Source organism: Macaca mulatta, chromosome 17 (genome assembly GCF_049350105.2).
Source record: "Macaca mulatta isolate MMU2019108-1 chromosome 17, T2T-MMU8v2.0, whole genome shotgun sequence".
Taxonomy (NCBI): domain Eukaryota; kingdom Metazoa; phylum Chordata; class Mammalia; order Primates; family Cercopithecidae; genus Macaca; species Macaca mulatta.
In genome coordinates this window covers 97,008,236-97,016,127 of record NC_133422.1, presented here as the reverse complement: position 1 = coordinate 97,016,127, position 7,892 = coordinate 97,008,236, and the positions used below count along the sequence as shown (strand labels likewise).

At 37.6% G+C, this 7,892-nt stretch overlaps 1 long non-coding RNA gene across 1 annotated transcript; it reads right to left on the bottom strand.

Annotated features, from left to right (window-relative positions):
- Nucleotides 1-1,182: 1,182 nt before the first annotated feature.
- LOC144336179 (uncharacterized) lies at nt 1,183-7,291 on the bottom strand. Its single transcript, XR_013407712.1, has 2 exons — nt 7,180-7,291; nt 1,183-1,424 (listed from the first exon to the last, which is right to left on the bottom strand). It is a non-coding gene; the product is annotated as an uncharacterized LOC144336179 (long non-coding RNA).
- Between the last annotated feature and the right edge of the window lie 601 nt (nt 7,292-7,892).

Here is a 7,892-nt window from a genome sequence, read left to right as displayed (position 1 = left end):
TAGCAAGCTTGTATTTTTATGACATTCTTTCAAGTTACTGGAAATTTAGTTAAAATTGCAGAAACTACCAATATATCTTGAATCACTTAAAAATTTACTTTAGCCCTTAATTGAAAAACCGCTGGAAGAAATTTATTTGGTTTTGTGTAATGTAATTCCTTTTGGTGAATGTTCAGTGAGGCTAAATAATCTGACACATCTGCTTACTGACATATATGTATTTTATATGTAAGATATATATTTAAAATATATGTGAAATATCACCTGAAACTTTAAAATTTACTTTTACATTTATTATTCTTCAATAAAATGAATAAGGTATGGACTTTTGCACTGATAAAAAGCAAACTTCTGCCTGCCTTTCTCCTTCACAGGTGAACATAATCACTTAAATGAACTATCATGCACTTAGACTTCATACTCCCCTTACTTTTGTAGTACAACCATTTGTGCCCATTAAATTGTAAGTTCCAAAAAAATCTGACTCTGGCTGACTCATTAATAAATGTTCAGTACCCACAGGAGTGTTTTGCCGACAGGAGATGCTCATTATATTTTTAATAATTGAATTGTTTATTTTAAGGTCTCTTCAATAGATAATCAGAACCTGAAAGAGAAGTGTAAATAATAGCAACATTTTCTTTGTACTTTGAAACTACATCTAGGAAGAATGACTGTAACGCTATATTCCTAATTTGTATATCCGAAGACATTTCAGGTCTATTCTAGTACGATGTCATAGTAGGGTCACATGTACAATTAAACATAGACTTTCAGAGTTGAAAGGATCCTGAAATGTCATTATTCCAGCTTTCCATCCAATGCTTGAGTTCCTTCGATAGCAGTTGTTCCCAACTTTTGCTGTATATTAGAATGAGTTGGGGAGGTTTAAAAATCCCAGTGCTCAGGCCCCATCTCAGCCCACTTATGTAAGAATTTCCAGGGGGGAGACCTAAGCATTGATATTTTCTTAGAACCCCATAGGTGATTCCAGTGCGCATTCCAGGTAGCGAGCCGTTGTTCTACAAAATCTCTGCAAAATATTTTTCCAATCTAATTGAACTCCTCTGAAGATGAGCACCTCACTACCAAAGTTTGACTTGTGTTTATTCCATTTATTCGAATAGTAACTTAATTATAAGTGTGTTTAAATTATAAGCTGGTTAAATGAAATAACACAAATCAAGCTCACCAATTTTAATACTCAGCTGTTGATAAACAACCCTGAAGAGTGACATTTACATTTAAATTATCTTCTTTGAAGTAGCATTGCAGCACTTTTGAATGACTTCCAAAAGGCTGATCATAAAATCACTTCAATCACTTTCAAATTTTACTTTAGCAGCAATGAAGTTATTTGGTATGACTCAGATGAACAGTCTGCTCTGTCCTGGAGTTATTATGGTCATTTCATTTTCTGCAACCTGGGGAAACAGACAAGGGATGAGCAGACTTGTTTTTACATGTACCTTACAGATTTGCCTTGCAGTGTTTATGATTAAAAGTTAGGTAGGCACCTTTAGAAATGTGCTAGCTTCACAGGAAGGTAATTTACCCTGTAGACAATTTTAAATATACTGAAAGAATTGAGTGGAGTAGTGAAGGCTTGGCTTTATAAAGCTCTTTGATTTTAGAGTAGAATTTTCAGAGGAAGCGCCATGTGACCACACACACAAACACACAAACCCGTATTCTTGCTTAGGAACTTATCTGTCCTGAGACCATCCACCTGCATGTCAGTTCTTTTGAGCACCTTTACATTTCTTTTGGTTCTTTAGTAGGACCTGGCTTCTAAAAGTCAGTATATGACATAACTGATAAATACTTAAGTAGTTCTAGGGTCTTAAGAGCTGTGTTTGAGTTTCACCTCCCTTCCTACTCATGGTGTAGCCTTGGGCAAATTATTAATTTCAGCCTTAGTTTCCCTATTTTTACAGTACAAAGAATGCCATATATCTTGTAGGAATGTTATGAGGATTTGTAGTAATAATGCATATAAAACTTCACGGTAGCCCCTTCATTATAGAAAGGCCTCATGGACTTAAATTTTGTGATACATTAGAATACCAGCATTGCTGGGCATACTACGATGATAATACATTTTCCTTTTTTTCTCTACAGTAGTAGGAAAACATCCCGAGGCTAGTTCTGTAGAGAATATCATCTTTATGCTCTTTTATTAAAAACTATTCTGAGACATGATCTTAGATTGTTCCTTTACCAAAATAAGTTTCCTCTTGGAAGTCCTAATGCTTCAGCACATGGGTAAGCATGGGTCTCTTTAAGGATATAGAGGATAGGGGATGGTTGAAGCCCCTCGATTTTCTCTGGGGAACCAGGAACGCTAGCCTTTCTAGTAGCATACGTCAACTAAGACTTTCCTGGCAGGTCTTCATTGCTAGTCTTCTTGTCTGTTACTCTGTAGAGTTGCCAGATAAAGGACAGCCATTTAAATTGGAATTTCAGATGAAGAACTAGATTTCTGTTAGTATAAATATGCCTCAAAGGCTGCATGGGACTTTTATATTTATTCATTATTTACCTGAAATTAAAATTTAACTGAGCATCCTGTAGGTTTCTTAGTTTTTCTGAATCTGACAACCCCTACCTACATGCTTTGTAGGAATTTTGGGGTTAGATGTTGGGCAGGGTTTATCCTAAAGTAATATATTACTATTTTTGAATGAAGTAGAGAGGAATACTTCTTAGTAAGTGAAAAGGCTAAATTACAGCATTAAAATTTCTTCATTTGTTAAAATACTACAAATATAATTGTTACAAATTAATATCAATAAATAAAAGTAGACAATGCTGATCCACATAGAAGAACATCTTCCTACTTATCTAATCCCAAGAATTTAAGGGAATCTTGAACCTAAGCATCTTCCAACTACATACTTAAGGCATATTAAAGAGAATATATGATAGTATAAGTATATCCTTTTTAAAGAAAGTCTGAAATTAAAAAGGGTCGAAGTGTGATGATTCTTTGTTTAAGACATGTACAATCATTTTATTTATATATATTTTACATATTAGTGTAGCAATTCCTAATTACTCCATAACACACTGAATTCTCCCTTCTGTAAACTTGTAAAGCATTTACTTTGTTATTCATTTATTCATATTAAGTAAGCATCTTCTATGTGCCAGGAATTGTGCTGAGTGCTAAGGGTATAAAAATAAGAGCAAATCTCTGTCCATGTGGAGCTCATCATACAGCTCTGGAAACAGATACAATATTGACATTATAATGCAACGTGACAAGAGCTATAACAATGAAATGAATTGCTTCTAAGATCCAGAAAAAGTAGTCTGATGGAGGCTTCGCTGGAGAAGGGACATTTAGACTGGATTTTCTAGGACTAAGAAGCAAATGAGGCTATTTTAGGCAGAGAAGGAGAGAGAGAGATAATGAGTAAAAAAGAATAAAAAAACCCCCCTCAAACCCAACACCCCAGCCTGTGAAATAACCTGCTGTAACTTGGAACTAGTGAGAAGACGGCATGGGGAGGGGCACCCTGGAAACAGGGTAGAATGTAAAGAGTTGGCGATTCGATTTAAAGACAGGCAAGAGGAGCCCATGAAGAACATTTTATATCAGGTTATAAATTCTGTTTTTATTGTATAGTCAACAGAGTTTTAAATAAGACTGAGGCCTTAAGTCAGTAAGACCTAATTGTTTGTTTCAGGAATATATCTGGAATTTGAAATAACACGCGGCCAGAAATTGTTGCAGTAGTTCATGGGATACATGAGGACAAAAGGAATAGTGTGCTTGCACTAGAAGTGGAGAGATCTTGAATGTGAGACATTTCTAAGTTAGAATTATTAGGATTTGAACACTTTTTCTGTTGTTGGTTTATTTTTATTTTTATTGTTTTGTATGAGGAAGAAGGTATGAGGATACAAAATAGGGATAGTTCATGTATGTGTGTGTTATTTCCCTAAGGCCTTAAGGTCATTAGAGGAAGGGTCTCTCTCCTAATAAACAATAGTCAATACAGTCTTGTTCAATTTAAACCAGAAACACAAAATGTTTAAGATGGGTGTATTTGTATGTCTGTACTTCATTATTATTTTGACAAATCTAGTCAGTATTACAAGAATAACAGGATGCACATTGGCAAACCCATTTTTATCCCACTTAGTTAAATAAAATAATCCAGTTGTCTGACACATAATGATTTTATCAAAATTAACCTTTGTCTTTGATAACTTCTGCCCTGTGATTGTTATCGTTTACTTTAAAATATAATCATGGCCAGGTGTGGTGGTGTATGCCTATAATCCCAGCTACTCAGGAGGCTGAGGTGGGAGGATCAAGACCAACCTGACAACATAGACTCCATTTCGTAACAAACAAACAAAAATGTTTGTATCAAAATATCACATGTACCCCATAAATATATATATGTATCTATTATGTACCCATAATCATTAAAAATTTTAAAAAAATATAATAATGTATAGTTCTTTTCATTTTTTAATGTGTCAATATAATTGTTCTTTGGTGCCCGGCATAGTGGCTCACAATTGTAATCCCAGCACTTTGGGAGGCCAAGGCAGGAGATCACTTGAGGCCAGGAGTTCAAGAGCAGCCTTAGCAACGTAGTGAGACCCTGTCTCTACAAAAAATTTAAAGAATTAGCTGGGCATGGTGGCATATGTCTGTCATTCTAGCTCCTGCGGAGGCTGAGGTGGGAGCATTACTTGAGCCTGGGCGGTTGAGGATGCAGTGAGTTGTGGTTGCAGCACTGCACTCCAGCTTAGGCAACAAAGCAAGACCTTGTCTCAAAAAAAAAAAAAAAAAAAAAAAAAAATTTGTTCTGTTTCATAGGTAAAGAATTCAATGCTGGATAAGTCTGAGATAGACCAAATGTGGACTTTGAATTCATAGTTTTAGCTTTGTCGCTCAGTGTTAAAATCATAAAACCTGCAACAAAGAAGCAACAAGCAGTGATGCTTTATATGGAAGGACTTTCTTGTTCCAAGAAATGTATCACTTTATATACAACACAATGTACTATTTAAATGTAACATAAATTATATATTCCTATGCATTATTTCTCTGTTTATATATATTTTTATACTAAAAAAATGCTATTTGTGAGTTGAGTTTTACATGGTTGTATTAAGGGAGGCGCACCAGTTGATGAGGTGTTGTATGAGGTCTTTAAACACACCCAGACTCTAAGGCGGCAATGAATAACCTTGAACAGGTAAGGAGCCAGGTGGCCCTAGGGTAGGGAGAAAGTGCGACATTGTAACATCCCTTTGAATAATGTCTGCAGCCAGATCCTGTGTCACCATGACTCAGCATCACACAGACATTGATTGCACAGCACAAGGAACACACAGGAAGCAAAGCTGGTCTGTCACATGGCAATTAGTTTGAGACACCACACCTGTATTCCCACCGCACATGTCATTCCTCCATATCTTTGGCTACCACAGAGGAAAGCAGAATGGATCTGGGCAATTTATTGTCTTACTTTCGCTGAGGAGAGGGAGAGCAGGAGAATGCATGCTATTCCACTTTTTCTGTGCTGCAGTGGGCGTGTTGATCATTGCTGGGAGCCCTTCAGTGAAGGAAAGTTACAGAACACCAAAAAGTGTCAGGAGCTTCCATGTGGCTGAAAAACCACATTCCATGGACATCAGCCATTGTTGTAGTGTTAGGCTGTGACTTAGGCATGTAACTGGGCCAACGATTCCAGTTTTGCATGGAAAAAGCACACATGATTAGTTTTTCAATGAGGAAGTAGACAAGTTGTACTAATCTGTTGACTGAGAGCTTATAATATACTCATGATGAAATCTCTCTGGAGCAAGTCCTATGAAACAGTGTAATGACTTGGCACAGGATGGCTGGATTTGCTTTAAAAAAATTCTCATTCATGTTTATTTAGGTCCAAAGGATCCATTATACTTCAGCTTTATATGCTATTAAATTTAGAGATGACACAATTCAGGACACATCTTACATAGTTCTTTTGGTGGAACAAAAGCCCTGATAGAATAAGGTGACATTTATGGGCCTTTAATATCAACATTACAGAAGAAGGGGAATTGCATTTTCTTTGTATGTAAGAAAATAATGACTAGAGTAATTCTGAAATGAAATCATGGCATTATTGTCAGGATTGGTAAATCTTTTTAATTAAGCTATTATCATTTCCGTCATGCAGCTGCATTTAATGTCTTAAGTAGGCAACATGATATTTTCACAGGAATTATCAAATAAACTTAGTATGTTAGCTTCCCAGGGACATGGAAGCTTTGAATATAGAGGAGGAGAAGGTCCGATGAGGGGAAAAAGACCTTCTGAACCCCCTGTGGTCATAATTCCAGGGAAAGAAGGAGAAGAAACTTAAATGTTTCTAACTGCTTACTGTCTGTTAAGATTTTTAATGTATTTTATTCCCTTTAATTTTGAAAGCAATTCTGTGAGTTGAATAATTATTTCCATTTTTTTGCTAATGAGAAAACAAGCTCCTCAGAGAAGGTGAACAGAAACTGACCTATTAAAACCCTATCATGTAGGTACTGTGTAGGAAGTTAAGATGTATTTTCTCATTTAATTATCAAAATAAGTATCATTTTATGAACATGAATTAAAATAGGCTAGATTATACTTTGGTAACAAATAGACCCAAAATTTCAGTGGCCTAATAATATAAAGGTTTATTTTTCACTCACACAAAGTTGACTTTGATGCCAGGGGACTTCCCAAGCCAGTTCCTCCTGTGGTTTCTTGGCATTCGAGGCCAAGGGAAGGGAAGTAGCACCATGATGCGGTCACACTGCCTGGAATGAGGACTCCTTGCTTGTTGCCGCAGGGAAAAGTGACAGGAGAAGACTGCATGGGTTCTTAAGGCCTCAGCCTGGGACTTACGCACGTCCTCTTCCCTCTTAGCCCATTGTCCGGGGTCTAGTCACATGGACTCACCGCACAGTGGGCAGGTTGGGAATCGCGAGGGAGAAGAGGGATGCCAGTGACCCCAACTGGGTCTGCCACGGCACTGTCACCCCCATTTTAAAAATGAGAAGACTGAAGTTCAGAGAGGTTAGATTATGTTCCTTGATCACTTCCTTGGTGATCTGTAGACTTAGTTCTTGAAACTAGATCTCTCTCAGTCTAAAGAATCTGTTTTTTTGCCCTCTACTCCATCTCACCCCACACACACTCTGAGTAATTTCGTGGTTTGGAGTTAGGTATGGATCTGTGGTCGCCAGCCTTCAAGATGGCTCCTGTCATCCTCGCCTCCTGGGATTCATGCCCTTGTTGTTCCCTCTGTCAGTGAATAGGGCTGACCTGTGTGACCAGTGTGGTATTGCAGAAGAGACAGTGTGACTTCTGGGACTAGGTCATAAAAGACAGTGGTGTTTTCATGTGTCAGTGCTCTCTGTTGGATCCCTTGCTCTGGGGAAAGCCAGCTGCCATCAGGTGGGGACGCTAGAGCAGCCCCAGGGAGCCCCGATGTGGCAAGGAACTGAGATCTTCTGCCAACACCCAGGACCAACTTGCCATCCATGAGAGTGGGCCATCTCGAAAGTGGGTGAGTCAACCCAGGTCAGCCTTCAGATGGTTGAGCCTAGGCCAACATCTTGACAGCAAACTCATGAGAGACCCTGGGCTAGAACCACTCAACTAAGCTGCTCCCAAATAATTCTTGACCCACAGACATTGTGTGAGGTGATAAATGCTTACTGCCATTTTAAGAAGCTAAGTTTTGGGGTAATTTATTATGTGGCAATAGATAACAATATAAACCTTTTTGGATTATTTCTTTGTGTTTTTCCCACAACTCTGAGACAATTCCTACTTTTAACGGTGAGTTTTTAAGAGCTAAATGAGAAAGTAATTGCCACACAATGTTATTAAATTT